We start from the raw sequence: 15,220 nt of genomic DNA, 5'->3' as shown, positions 1-15,220 counted from the left end.
AGGGATCACTCAGCTGTGAACGGAGACACAAGACAGCGACTTGCATTTCACAGAATAGGGTAACAGAATCATAGAATCACTTAGGTTGAAAAACACCTTTGAGATCACCAAGTGCAACTATCAACCCAGGACTGCCAAGTCCATCACTAAACCATATCCCTAAGCACCACATCTACGCATTTTTTAAACACCTGCAGGGATGCTGACTCAACCACCTCCCTGGGCAGCCTGTGCCAATGCTTGACCACCCTTTCAGCCAAAAAATTTTTCCTAACATCCAATCTAAACCTCCTCTGGCATAACTTGAGGCCATCTCCTCTCCTCCTGTTGCTTGTTATCTGGGAGAAGAGACTGACACCCACCCGCCTACAGCCTCCTGTCAGGCAGTCGCAGAGAGCAGTAGGGTCCCCCCCAGGCTCCTTTTCTCCAGGCTAAACACCCCGGCTCCCTCAGCCGCCCCTCACAGCACTTGTGCCCCAGCCCCTTCCCCAGCCCCGCTGCCCGGCTCTGGACACGCTCCAGCCCCTCAGTGTCCCTCCTGCAGCGAGGGGCCCAAACCTGAACACAGGATTCCAGGGGCGGCCTCACCAGTGCCCAGTGCAGGGGGACGGTCACTGCCCTGGTCCCGCTGGCCACACTGCTTCTGATATGAGCCAGGTTGTCATTGGCCTCCTTGGCCACCTGGGCACTGTGCTGGCTCATGTTCAGCCGGCTGTTGACCAGCACCCCCAGGGCCTTTTCTTCCAGGCAACTTTCCAGCCACTCTTCCCCAGCCTGTAACCTTGCATGGGGTTGTTAGACCCACGTGCAGGACCTGGCACTTCTCCTTATTGAACCTAAATTTCCAATGGCATTCCCCTCCAAGCTGATATCCAACCCAAGTTTCACTGACGCAGCACTGTGCTCTGGTCCTCATGGTCCAGCTCAGATGTTTCTCCATCAAAAACATCTGGGAGGTATAAACCAGGTTTTCAGAGGTATTTAGATGCTGAAGACCAGGGGGTACCCAGCAGGATTTCAGATAAACTAATGCAGACAGGTGGGCGGTGTTCAATGAAAAACACTAACCATAGCAGAAACTTTATCAAGTTCTGTTGGGTGCCTTGGTCAATTGGACGTACTGAAATAGCTGTGACAGACTGTTGCTACTAATAGATGATATATGCTGCTCAGGTCTTGAGGTAGAAGTGCAAACACCACCACTCTTCCTCTCGTGAGACTTTCCATCATAACACTTTCCTGATTATGGACAGGCCAGTCAATGAATAGTGGGACATCAATAGTTTGGCTAAGTCAAAAGTTTTAGATATCTATGATAGGAAACTAAACCTTTCTGCTAACACTCTTCCACAAAGCATTAATAATTCTCAGCTATTTTGCTTTATTTGTCTATTAAGAACCCACGTTCAGGAGCCAAGATAAATCCACCTTTGCAACTCTTCTGATACTTGTTTATTACAAAAGGCTAATGCAAACATTACCCTAACAGCCTAGGGAGAATTTGCCAAGTCTCAGAGTGGCTGAGAAGGGCACTGCTGCCACGCCAGTAATTTTCCTGCAGTCAATAGACAAATTGTCTGGAGCAGTGCTTAGCTGTCCACATGCCTGCCCTTGTTCTCTTCCCTTTCTTGAAAGAAAATAAAAAATTTTAAATCACTCTACAAGAAAAGCAAAGTGACCACCTCACACATAGCCAAAATGAACCCGTAGTGAAAAATACCACAGCCAAAAATACTGAAACGCTTTTCCATCAGCTCCTCTCAAAAGCCACCATTCTGACCCACTCAACTTGTCCAGCATGGGCCTCTAACATCCTTTTCAGTACCTGAAAGCCTATAAAAATAGGAGATACAGACAAAAACTTTTTCAGTAGAAAATTCAGGTAGTATCTTAACTGTTTCATTATCCTGAATCTTAAGTTTCTTTAATAATTACGTTTAATTCAACTGAATATAGCTTTGTATATTTCCGGAGAATTGCAAATAATGGGCACATACCAGATATGGCATGTTGCAAATAAAGAATCATACTCAATCGTTCAATTATGAAATCAGTATTTTTGTAATAATAAAACAAGCCCACCACAGTAATGCCTTATCTGTCTTTAATAGTGAAGTAACGAAAAAAGAGGGAGAAAAAAATTGTGATCTCATGCATAAATTTAACTTCATTCCTGTTTTTCATCACCTGCCCTTTCAGATTAAGCTACGGTGCAGTTTGCTGGCATCAGTTCACAGTGGAAGCGCAACTGGTTTGGAGTAGGAGTGCAGCCACGCACATCCCTTCTCTGCTCTCTCCTCCTTACATCTCTATGTCCAGACAGTCTACTACCACCTCAAGGTCTAGGGTCTTTTAAGATACTTTAAAAAACACAAGATACTAAGTAAATTGCTGTGGATACAGGCTTAAGTAAAATTGTGGTTAGAAATGCCAAATAGAAGACACAGCTATTGCAAGAGGAAAGCAGCTGCTTTTATTTATTCAAAACCTTAATACATTCACGTTTCAGGCTATCTGGTTATTTGCTTGGAAAAGATGACCATTTGTAATGAAGCATTCTTGGAAAAAAATAACCAAATCAGCAACAAATAATAATCAGGATTTTTTTTTAACATTTTATTGTGTTTCTGGTAATTTCTCCAAGGCACTATAGAGAATGCTACTTGATCAATCGAGTCATTAAGCTAAGTTTTTAATCTCAACTATGCTCAATAGTGGGAAGAAGAAAGAGAGAAAGTAATTTATTTCCCTTTCTTCCCTTATACAAGAAAATGTTTGTATTAGTTTCAATATCTAATGACACATGAGAAGCTCTGACGTAAGTGAAAACTATACACATTAAAGAAGGGAAATAATGTAATGAGACACCAATGTTACAGAGGTGGGTTTCTATGCCCCGGTGCACATTTGTTCAACGGACTTCAAAAAAGAGAAGGTAGCTGGTAATATGTACTCATGCTTCTCTGGTGCGTTAAATGCTAACGATGCCTTTCATTTAACACACCCACAATGGTAACTGCATTTTGTGGCACTCTTGTTACCTAACACGTTTCATTTCTTTTTCTGGCCAAGATTAATGCAGGGTTTGACATGAATTTTTAAGTAGCTGTCAGGATGAATCAGAGATTCATAAGTCAAAGGTATTCAGGCTGCAGTGAATGGATTTTTTTTTTCTTTTTTTTTTTATGGCTTAGGAAACATTTGACATATCAGTGCTCTCTCCTTATGAGCCAATAATAAAACAAGTAAGGTAGAACTCTGGGATTTGGGATTATTTAAGTCACTTTAACTTACTGACGCATATTTGCCTAATCAAATACTTCTGGGTAGAGAAAATGTGCTGCCAGTCTTCAGGCAGTTATTCTGCTTCTTGGCTCTGCATCCCATGGCACTAGGCAGGAGGGCCACCAGCACGGTTATCGGTGGGCACCGGACAGCCCTGGGCATCGCAGGCTCCAGAGGGGCCGTGCTGGAGAGCCGTGGACAGGCTCAGCTTGTTTCCCAGTCACCAGGCCGAACACGTAGCCCTGTGGCTAATCCACTGATGGCACAACAACCGCACCAAGCTGCGGCTACTTTGTTCACTTACAAAAAAAGTTGCTCTGGAATTACTAGTTCTCAGTATACTGCGTCCCCTAAGCACTGTATCTTCCTGTATGGGTCATCCTGGGCTCTTCCTCCCCCCGGCTGCAAGAGGAGTCCCATCTCCTAACAAACTGCTAACAGCAGGAGGAACCACAGGGCGAGGGGAGGTGGAGAGAGCACCTGCAGCAGGTGCCAGCCGCCTGTGACACCTACATGTGGCAGCAGACGACAGAGTTGTGCAGCAGCGATGAAGTCAGAGAATGTTTTCAACGGCAAGATGTGCACTTTGGAGAAAGACGTGGAAAACCTTCTCCAAACCTTCCTCCTCCATGCAGCCTAACAATCTATTCAATGGTGACAGAGAAAAGAAAGTCCTCAGTTCTGTACCAGTGGCTTTTGTAGAAGAAATGAAGAGATTTTATAGCCAGAAGACGTACATAAATTCTCCACCTTGGCCACAGGTTGTGCTGACAGACCTGTGGCATTTCTTAGTTCTGCTCTGGGAGCTTCAGGGACAATACTGAAAATGGTCCTCTGCTCTCTGAATTTGCAGTCAGGCCGCTGCTGTAATGCTTTGACAATTTTTGATGGAAGCTCCAAGAAGCGGTATGTTTCTGACACATCTTAGAAGGGACGACTTAATTCTTCATGCTTGGCAGCTGCCAGAAGTCAAAGAAATGATTAATTGAATTATTTGAATAGAATTCCATTTTGGGAGCCATATAGAGACTTCAAGAGATCCTAGCAAGATGTAAATAAGGATTTCTCTGTTGCTGTACAGCAAAATCAAGTACGAAAGTACTCCTTTTACAGATTTCATAACCAAAAACTCAAACACTATTTCAGAGTTTTGAAATTACCCTGATAAAACAGACTGCGTTCAGTCCTGCTCAAAGCCCAGGAACAGAAACCTTGCAGGAGGGTGCAAAAACTTAAGAAGTAAACAAAAAGTTGCTTAAAGACATAATTTCATTTTTAGGAATCAATTTCAGTAACTAGTAGCTATTGGAAAAAAGCAAAACAAACACAGATCTAAGCAACTTGACGGCCTGTCTGTGCCCAGCTCTGCAGCATCTTCCCCAGGCTCAGCCCCTGGGTCCTGCCAGCCCCACATGGTGTGAGCCAATTCTGCGGTGGTGCTTCCTGCGAGCTCAGCATCGCTCCCCCTGCACAGGGACTCACTGTGCTGCCAACCGCGCCAGTGCTTTCCTGCCGTAGCTCCTGCTGCTGCCTGAGTCTGTGTGAAGGGATTTTACGATATGATCTGGATGATGTATAACATTTTAAAGCATGTTTGGAGCAAAGGACACCTGCTGTTTTTTAAAAGAATACTCTATTTCTTTTTTCCTCCAGAACAGCTCTGCTGAAAAACTAGCACTGAAGAGAACGAAAAGAATCCCTGGTGATGGTGCTGCAAAATGGTCTGTTGGGCTATTGGAAGATACTACCTTTTGCTACAGTCCTTGTTCTCTTTGAAAATACTACTGCTTTGTAATCACGTTTGGTTTCTTTACAGTGAAATTACATGGGAAATGGTATATAGGTTAATCAGATGGCATTTCCACTGAATTTTAATGCAGCTGTTCTAATATTTTCATAGTTGCAACAAGGATTCCAAGTCTTTAACACCATCCAATAAGAGTTCAATTTCAGTTCTCCTGTTCTGTATAGTGCAATTATAAGTTGCCCAGAAGATCAGCTGTTACCCATTTTTCTGCTTTAAAAGTAAACACAGGCTTAAATTACATTTTTTGTGAACTCAAAAATGACTTTTGGAAATCACAGCAGTATTTTAGAAAAGCTGATTTCTAAGTTTCACCCATTTCAGAGAAGCAGCTGCATAATATTGTTTAAACAACACCCTGAACTCTTACGTACGCCAACTGGGAAGCGTTACCTGTAAGAAATCAAACTGGCTAAAAGGACTGTTCCCTGCAGGCACTCTCCTTTATGGGGAATTCACTGCACTGCTCCCAAACTGAAGCATCAGTAAATGAGACTATAGAAAAAACTGGCAAAGAGAAGAGCAATATATAGTAAGTAGCAGTAATACATAGTCAACACATCATATATCATAGGTGAAATGACTACAAACTGTCATCCATAATCTCTTGCATAAACTGTCTCAATGCCAAAGGTCTAGAAAGGACACCAGTTTCTAATGAGCTTTCATAACAGATATGGGCAACTACAGATCGGGTTGTCCAAAGTTACTCACTGAGGTTCCTAACCAAAGACTCTTAAGCACAAAAGGTGGCTCTGAATTAAATAGGAAGGGCCTCACACAAGAAAATAAGAGGTTAAAAGACAGGATCTCGATGCTCAAAACATCAGAGCGCCAAGTATAAAAGACAGCCAGGGACCACAAACTGCTGGAGGCTAGGAGAACAAATCTGGGGAGGCAGGACTAAACCTTCACCCCACGCTTACACTCTTCCCCAAGCAGCTGCCATTTACCATTATGAGAAACACAATGCTGGGACAGATGGACATTTGGTCTCAAACCATAGACTTGCTTTTACGTTAACAGGGAACTGAAAGTTGCATCTCCCCTGGAGAGAAGAAAGGTTAAGTCAAGTCATCACAGCAAAACGATGAGGTCTGATTACACCAAGAAGTCCCCCCTCTGAGCCAGAGTGGGGAAACCATTCCTGTTTCCGTGACCAGTGATGAACAAGAAAGGACTGGTGCCTCTTGCTTCTCAAAGCCCCAGTCAGAGCTTGACCCAAGGAGGAGGGTGTTTTTCCCATGCGGAGGCAGGAGGGTGGGTTAGTGGCTCAGAGCTTCATGCCACATACATGAGCATTAAGTGTTCAGCTGCCACCATGGGGGTACGAACACAGGCACAAAGCAGAGGAAAGCAGCAGCAAGATGGGACACGCACCGGCTGGCCTGGACAGACAGTGCGCATCACTCCCGATGCTGAACATCACACCTGGGTCCTGCAGATGGGCCCATCCACCTCTTCTCTGAGTGCCCATCCCAGGAAGGTATCACTGTCACCAAGGGCAAGGGATCGGTGAGATTTTGGGCAGGATTTCACCCTAGAGGGAATGAATGCTGCCGAGGGGGATGCAGAAGTCTGTACCCACCTACCCCAGGGCCAGCAGGCACTGCCTGCCCCGGGTGCTCCCCAGGCAGCAGCACCACTCGGCCCTTGCGCCCCGCCGGGTGGAGGAGGAGAGCTGTCGGCTGGGAAAGGAAAGCAGGACCGTGACCATTCTTTGTCCCCACGGCTAAAACAGGGACACACCAGGCAGGCAGAGCTAACCCCCCCCCTCTAGAGTGCCCAGCCTGAGAGGAAAAAAAATGCAGGGGAAGGCCAGAAGCAGAGACAGCATAGCAGCACGTAGCCCTGCTCTTGTGGATATCAAGCTACTGAAGTTATCAGAACACGACTTTTCACCATATAATCTTTTTTCTTTTTTACTTTAGAGCCCTTGCTTTGCAATGATGTAGGTGTTTTCGCAGCCCCCCCGCCCACATTTCCCATTTGTTTTCCTTCTCTGTATAAAAGCAGAGAGATATTTCCTTCAGCTTATCCTCTCCCTCATTTCCCGCTTCTCCTTGGCACTGTTAGCACTCGCCTTGGTCCTTTGCCCATCTTCCAAAACATTTAACTGTAAATCAGGTTTCCTTAAAAGGAAAATGCAGCAACCAGGGAGAGAGGAGCAACACCTTTTCCCTACAGCACTTTTCCCATTTGCAAATGAAGGAAACTCTTTTATGCAAACTATTTTCTTATTTTCTTAGACAACCTTATTGTCACAAAACACTTTTCATCGCGGAAGCACAAATATCTAGTAGGATAATTAAGTGACCTGTAAAGAAAAAAGACCTACTGATGTTAATGACTAGCTACGGTATGTAAGTAACTGATATAAAAGTTTTCCATTCGGCCCAAAGTGAACAATAACCTCCAGCAGAGCTGTTCTCGGTTCATTTCTTTTGATGCTAAAACCAGGAGAGGCAAGATGCTTCTGGCTGTGATCTTTCCTGTGAAAAGCAGTCTCAGCCACTGTTTATTACTTTTTAGGGACAAAGAAATTTCTGTTTGTGTTTTTGTAATCAATGCTGATCTTGCCAAGGCTGTGAGAGCTCAGAATATATTGACTTCCTCTGATTTTCTGCAGAAACTGCAGCAAAGAAAAAAGAAGTAAGAAGGTACAAAACTCACAAACCCAGATCAAGCATGATAGCTGCATTTTTCCTGGGCTTGCTTCCCACAGTGTCAGCTCATCACTCTGCTGAACTAACCAATGCTAATGAACCAATGTGGTGTTACTTATTCATACTTAATTATAGAATACGGGCGGCTCTTGGAGAGGTTTCCTCAGACCCCAACACAAGGCACAAATTTTTGAGACTCTTATCTTAACCAGGATAGTACTTGTAAAAGGTGGCCAGATTCCTTCATGCAGGTCTTCCAGCTAGGATATGCTTCAACTCGTAGCAAAATATGCTACAGGGATAATTTATTAGTAAAATATAACCCTTTCAGAGTTGTGGCAAAATACACCCACTAAAGCAGAAGCTGCTTTGCTATCTTCAGTGGAATTGTGCCCCCCTCCAAAAAAATAATAAAAAAAAGGTCTTAAATAGCATCTTATGCAGTCAGGGTAGAGGACAATGCAAACACGAGCTATTTACTGTGCCTGGTGCTCTTAGAACAGGTATACATACATTTTCGTTTACAAATGGGGAAAACAGAGCACGTGTGTCAATAAAAGTTTGTGAAAGGTAAGGGCAGGGCACCTAAATCCCACCCTCATCCCTGACAGGAAAGCAGCACCAATACTTTGAAAAGGCAGGATGAATAAGCAGAACGGCTGGAGCTGCTCACACCTTCCTTGGAAACAGGGGCAGGGTTCAGCACAGCCCTGCCTGCCTGAGGCGCCTGCCCTCTGCTAGTCGTTGTCCACTCCCTGCACGGGGGGACACACGAGTCTGTCACTGTACCCCTGCTTTAAACCCTCCTCCGTCTTTGCGTGAATCAAGATGCTGATGCCAAACTTTAATCCTATACCTTGTAAATACACAAACAATTTCAGTAGAAATGCAACCTACAGGTGCGCAAAGATGCATGGAATACTCAAAGATAAAATGAGGGAAACAAATCAACGACACTGGAAGTAACCGGAGCTGTTGTTTGCATAATTAAATAACCTACAAAGAATTATGTCCTGCTAATACAGTTATGTGCTGTCTGTGTTTTGCAGACTTCATGAACAAATAATATTGAAAACACACAGAAAATTAGGAGGTAAGCATGAGACTATACGCAGAAAAAATGTAGCCATTATTATGCAGGTTAATTACAGCTTTTAATCTGAACTTAGAGACAGAATCAGTGATTTTTTTTTTGATGTAGTGACAAATCCTGCCTATTTACCTATAATGTCAGAGAAAGTGTTAAAAAAAAATAGTGCCATATGCAAGATAAACAACACTTGATCCTGGAGAGTAAAGTATCATTAGGAACTTTCTGAGCTGTTAAAAAAAGAAGAGGGGAAGAGAAAGGCATGTACGCAAAAATCTCATTTCAACTCAAATGTCTGAGATGTTTCAACACTTCTGACACAGCTGAAAACACCTGTTAACCCATGAGACTTCATCTACAGCTCTGGCTGAGAACTATTGATTAAAGGAAATAGAAGGGGACCTGATGAGGGTTTCTTAATCCCTGGTTCTCATCACCGGTCCCCATGACTGGGACTACCTCAGTTCCCAGCACAAGTCCGCCCAGTTTCAAAGGTACGGCAACACCTGCGGGCTGCTGAGGGCCCCCCCCGGGCACCGCAGAGCCTCTGCCACCATGCTGCTCTGAGCCTCGATTTCTCCTTCACCCTCTCCATCTCCCCCAGCACCCCCTAGGCGCAGCAGGTCACCCCGCCAGTTAGCAGAGCTCCCACTGAAGGTCTTCCACCTCGGCACCCGAATTATTACGGAAGGACAGTTGGAAGCTGCTTTAGCTTCCCCACAACCCCTCTCCCCTGCTTTCGCGCTGACCCAAGGACTGGGAGCCACGGGCTGCGGGCTGAAGGACAGGGGACACAGTGACACTGTCTGCTGCTTGGAGAGGCACGACTGCGCACGTCCTCCTCTGGCACCACTGAACCTGCTAGCCACAGCAGCTTTACAGGTCATCTATTTTTCTCCAGAGAAGACAAAGCTTCACAGAAGTAGCTCTCAGACACCCTTGCCTACAAATCCAACACAGAAAACCCCCAAATTAAGAGATTTTAGATGACTCTGGTTGAAGCCACGTACTACAACTCTGGTGGCTCTGCGTGGGCCAGAGCAGTTTGTGGTTTAAAAAGCACAGACGACTGAAAGACTAAAGAGCTAGAAAACAGCACAGCACATCTGGTGTGGTTTTAAGCAACGTTGCTGGGCACGTTCCAGTTCAAGTGACCCTGAATTAGCTGGGCAAGAAACAGGTTTGGGGCAGCAATCCGGGAACTTTGTAAAATTACTTCAGGGGATTTCCTCTTTCCTCACTCAGATAAAACCTCCCCAGAGGTGCAAAACCACTAACTGCTTTTATTACTCTGTGCAGGGAATGGGATTAAAAATAACTGATAAACGAATGAAAATGGAGCAAAAGAAAGAAAACAGTGAAAATAAATGGCAAAAACAAACCAAAAGGACAAATAAGCCAAATCTCAGGCAAAGGGCCAGGAACACATCAGCAGAATGAAACAAGCTAAATCTGATGCAGAGTATCACCAACACACTGCCAAACCCTTCAAAACTGCTGAACATCCTTCAGTGCCATTAGATTTTTATGGGAGTTTTGTAGACATATTGTAGACAGTATGTGCCCTTAGTCATCTCTTTTCCAAATTGAATGATCCCAGTCTTAACTCAGCTGCTCCTCATATGGAAGCCATTCCATACCTTTGAACATACTTTTCCATATAGGGGGATGGATAGGTTTGATTAATAGTGGCACTAATAGCGGCATGTTTGCCAACACTTCTTCTAGTTGCTGCCATCTTGAAGACTTTCCCAGGAAGAAAAAAGGCTTCAGTCATCACACTCAATAGTTGTAGCCACAAGGCTGAACCTTCTTTGTCACCTCATGTTAGCGTCACACTGATGCCACAAGTCTTTGTACTTTCTGCAAAGCAGCAGTCTAGCTTTCATGTACAATTAGCACTCATTTGGTTTTATCCAGTGATAACAAAATCACTCAGAAAACTACAAACAAATACTGAAAAGCCCTTCTTTCTCAATTCAAGTAACCCTTCTCTTTACATCTTCCCAACTCTTCAAAAAACACACACTCCTGAGGGTCCAGCAACAGGCTCACATCTTGCCTGCAAAGCAACCTTTTCCCTGCCAGCAAGGCAAGCACCCAGCACCGCATGTCTTCCAGGTCCAGGGAGAATGGGAAAGAAGCCACACTCTGCGTGCTGAGGCAAGAGGAGCAAGGCAGGGAAGGAGGGGAAACATTCAGTGCAGCGTCAGCTGCCTCCCTGGAAATGCCACCCAACCCAATTGCAGGTTTCTTTGCTGCCCCCAGCCTGGTCAAGGCCATACACTAATTAAGGGAAAACATCTGTAGCCTCTGTCTGTTTCTGAGCTATTAAAAAAAACCCAACCCAAATGCCAGTGACTTCCTGAATTAAATAAAGAAGCAAAAATCAAGCAAACACCTCAAAATAGAGGGAGACATGTCTTTACTTTGTTTTACCTTGGACATAAACAGGCATAATAAAGTCTCTCTTGTTTTTGCTGGAGAGATTTTGTTTGCTCAAGAACCTTGTCAGAGGCAGAGCTGCTGAACCTTTGCCCTTCGTTTTCAGATAGCGTGGCTATGAAATCAAAAAGGTAAAACTAGTCTAAGGCAGACAAAAAATCAGGGTAAAACCATATTATTCAGATAGTAAAGTTCATCTCCTTTCTCAAGAAATCAAGTTTTATTTCATTAGTCTCTAACACTGTTAGTTTTGCAATTCTCCAGCTGTGCCCACAATCCCTTAGGGTAAACAACACTTAAAATGTTTAATAGAAAAAAAATAATAATGATAAAAAAAGGCAGAAGATAAATGTTAGGTCTTTCCTACATTATGAGCAGATATAAGCTTAACTAAAATTGGATTTCAAACTGATAGAGTTAAATTACTTACACCAATGCAAACCAGGTTAAAATAATTTTTAAGAACATCAACTTCAGAGAATGTGAGAGCTTTTAGAGTAAAATAAAACCTCCACAGCCTCTGTACATCATGGAAAAGGTTTGGGAAGCAACAAACTCCTTTTGAACTACGGTGTCAGGGTTTTTCTAAAGACAAAATTCAGTAACAGCTTAGCTTTATAGGATTAAAAAAACCAGAATAACAGGAATAGAGACATAATTAAGAATAACTGAGACAAAATTGAAAACAAGCCACCTAAAAATGCTATTTTGGGGTTTTGTTGTTGGGGTTTTTTTTCCCCCCAAGTAACCTATCTTGGTGTTAGCTAATGTTTCTCTGATGGACTGATTCAACTGTCAACTCCCCAGCCTAGGGCTGGGATGATTTGACCTTGCCTGCTACTGTTCAGTCTAAGTAAATAACCAACCTGAGCCCTGACTCCTATAGCAAAAGAATGTGTGGAAGCAGCTAAAGCTGTCTCTTTACCACCACAGCCACTGAGTTCGCTCTCTGCCAGTACTCTGCCACCAGTACCAGCAAGTTGAACCAACCTGGCTAGGCACCATGGATTCTGCTCTTCTGCATTTGACCCTGTCTGGAAATGATTGCTTCTGATCCTACTGAAAGGCTGGATGTCATTCTCTGCAGCTGTAACACCATCATCCTCTCTCCAGTGGCCCTGATGTAGCGGGTAAGTATTATCAGCTGAGAGTGGGGCATAGTGTCCAAGTCCCAGAGAAAAGCCAACAACAGCAGAGCTGGGAGTGCTGCTCTGGTTTCCCCAACTCACCCATGCTCTAGTCTGCAAGTCCCACTTTCTGGTTCCACTAAAGCACAGGAGAGAGCAATCCAACTCACGGATGACTCAGCACTTCAGAATAAGCAATATCTTCTCATACCTTTGTTAACCTTTACTTTGTGTAACTCCCAAGGCATACCTAGTAATGTTCCTGAGGAAAAGCCAGCCCAACCATTTACCACAGAGCCAGTTTCTTATATTAAATAGCATAACAAAGACTGAATGGCAGGGGAGGGTTCCCAGGGATCACCTGGCTCCCTGTGGCAATACACATCTCCTAATGCAGCCTACAAGCAACATGGTGTTTCTAGGAACCAGGAAGCCAGGCTGGGAAAACAAATCAGGGGGAAAAAAAAAAGAAAAGAAAAAAACCCCGAAAAAAACCCAAAAAACAAACCCAAACCCAGCACCCCCCCTCAAAACCAACAAAGAGACTGAAAACTGGAAAGCAGTTATTCTGGCAGGATAGCCAACCAACCAAAACAAAAAAAAGTACCACCACATCAGGATGGAGTTCAAAGATAATGTTTTGGAAAAAAAAAGTACGATCCTGGGATTTATAAACAGGAAACAGTGAGCAGAAGGAAAGAGCAACTGAAAGTAACAGCAGAATAACGCAACTGCTCGTGGCTGCGGAGAAAGCTTTTCAGGGAGGCCTGAGGAATGCCAAGAGCTCGGTTTACTGAAAACAGGGCCTGGAGATTGATTACATGCATATGTATATATACCTATATTATATCTCTGCATATACATATGTACAACATGCTGCGAATGACAGAAAATATTGGTTAGAGGGCCTTTGTCTACCTAGAAAAAGGCAGAGCTAGAATCAATAGCTGCAGTCTTAAGGTAGCCTTTTCAAAACAGAAATAAATCACAAATAAATTACAAATTTTTAAACTGTGAAGGTGATTAGACAGGGTAAAAAAATATTTGTTGGGGGGAGCACCTCATTTGAGCTGAATAATCTATTCAGGCAGTGCAGGAGAAAATGACTGAAACTTAATTATCTGTAGTAAACAGATCAGATTAGAAAACTGTAAAAATCATTCTGTGATTTCTCATATGAGCAACCCAGCTTCTCAGAAGCTCTGAAACTTAGCGACGGTAAGCTTACCTGGTCTGATCGCAAGCACATTCAGCTATTATGAGAAATAAGTTTTACAGAATACAAACTTTACTGGGTTTCTTCCCGTGTGGACAGAGGTCCAAACACACACTCAGGAAGGAGGTGTACGTGCATGTGTATATTCAGCACTGTCACCAATACCTGCCATGGCAACTGTAACTTCCATTTGCATTGGGATTAATGTAACCTGAGTGCTGAAACGAGATCATTTGATGGGAAGTAATACTTATTATTGAGCCGGTCATCCTTGTTGGCTCCGGGAGCAAGACCAGAGAGGCACCAAAAGCTGCAAATTATAAAACACACACAGTCTTTTATAAGGTGATAATCCAACTCAAGCACAGAGCAGAAATCCTAATACAAACCAAGAAACAGAACAAACAAAAACAAACTGAAAAGAAGAAAAACTCGACAAATCAAACACGGGAGAAGTGTTTTTTCAGGCTTCAACTAGACAACTGAACCATGTGAACCCAGAAATAGTTGGCAGTGTTAACCAAACCTCAAGCTCTGCAAGATACACCCACCCTTAGCTAAAACTACACATCAAGCCTGAAAATGTTTTGAATATGCAGACCTTCTCACAGCAGAAAAAAAGAAAAACAACCCTCAACAGCATGTGAAAGTCTAAATGTCTTGGAGAAAAATATTTATACTCCTATAGAGACACACTGTTTATCTCTCCTATTTTCACATGGAGATAGTCACTGGAATGCCGTCTAATGCAATACAGAGAAACAATTATGCTCCAGGACCTTATGATTATTAAATCTATATGGAGTTTGGATATGCAGCTTCCTTTAAAAAATCTTTATAACGCACACCTTGCTTGTATAATGACAGTAATATAAAGACCTCAAAATCAGATTTGTAATATATGAAAAGCAAATGTCTTACAAACCTTAATTCCCCACCTTACAACCAGGGAGGAAAGGTATGTGCTTTCACACAGAAGTCACACATCTTTTCTTTGTAAGGCCAGTTCTCCCCACAATGAAATGAAAGTTAAATTCCCCACTGGCTTAAAATGATGCAGAACTGGACCTTTAGTAGGTAAAGTCAACTATGGAAGGGCTATGTCTACCACCACTGAAAAAGCTGGGTACCTTTGTTTATACACTGCTTTTTAGACAACAGGTTTTAATGGACTGGCTCACAGGCCTTATTTTCCAAGCACAGGATATGAGCAATTCCTATTGATTATATATGGAAGTTACAGACATCCTGGAGAATGGAACAGGGCCCCAAATATCCTGGCAGGTGTAAGAGCAAAACATTTTCTTAAAATCCTACAGTATATCCCAGCATTTCACAGTTTGTCACTGTCAGCAAAGCAGAACTGCAGACTTCATGAAATGCCATTTTAAACAGCATCTGACTAAATAACCGCCAGAGATATGCCCTGGCTAAAACAACTCCACAATCTCATTTCATAGATGTTATTTCCAAAGAGTTATTTAAAAGGAGTTATAATTACTGAAGAACGTTCCCCCTGCAGACAAATCCCTCTTCATCTGCTCAGCGCATCCTTTTTCCACTGTCAAAAGCATGTGGGCATGATGA

The 15,220-nt window shown here is 43.3% G+C and overlaps 1 protein-coding gene across 1 annotated transcript in view; it reads right to left on the bottom strand.

Moving 5' to 3' along the window:
• The window catches only part of RNF150 (ring finger protein 150), a 127,971-nt gene that overhangs the window by 58,068 nt on the left and 54,683 nt on the right, over positions 1 to 15,220 (bottom strand). The window lies entirely within an intron of this gene.

Source organism: Falco rusticolus, chromosome 1 (genome assembly GCF_015220075.1).
Source record: "Falco rusticolus isolate bFalRus1 chromosome 1, bFalRus1.pri, whole genome shotgun sequence".
Classification (NCBI taxonomy): domain Eukaryota; kingdom Metazoa; phylum Chordata; class Aves; order Falconiformes; family Falconidae; genus Falco; species Falco rusticolus.
The sequence above is the reverse complement of the archived record's forward strand: the minus strand, read 5'-3'. Positions and strand labels throughout refer to the sequence as shown.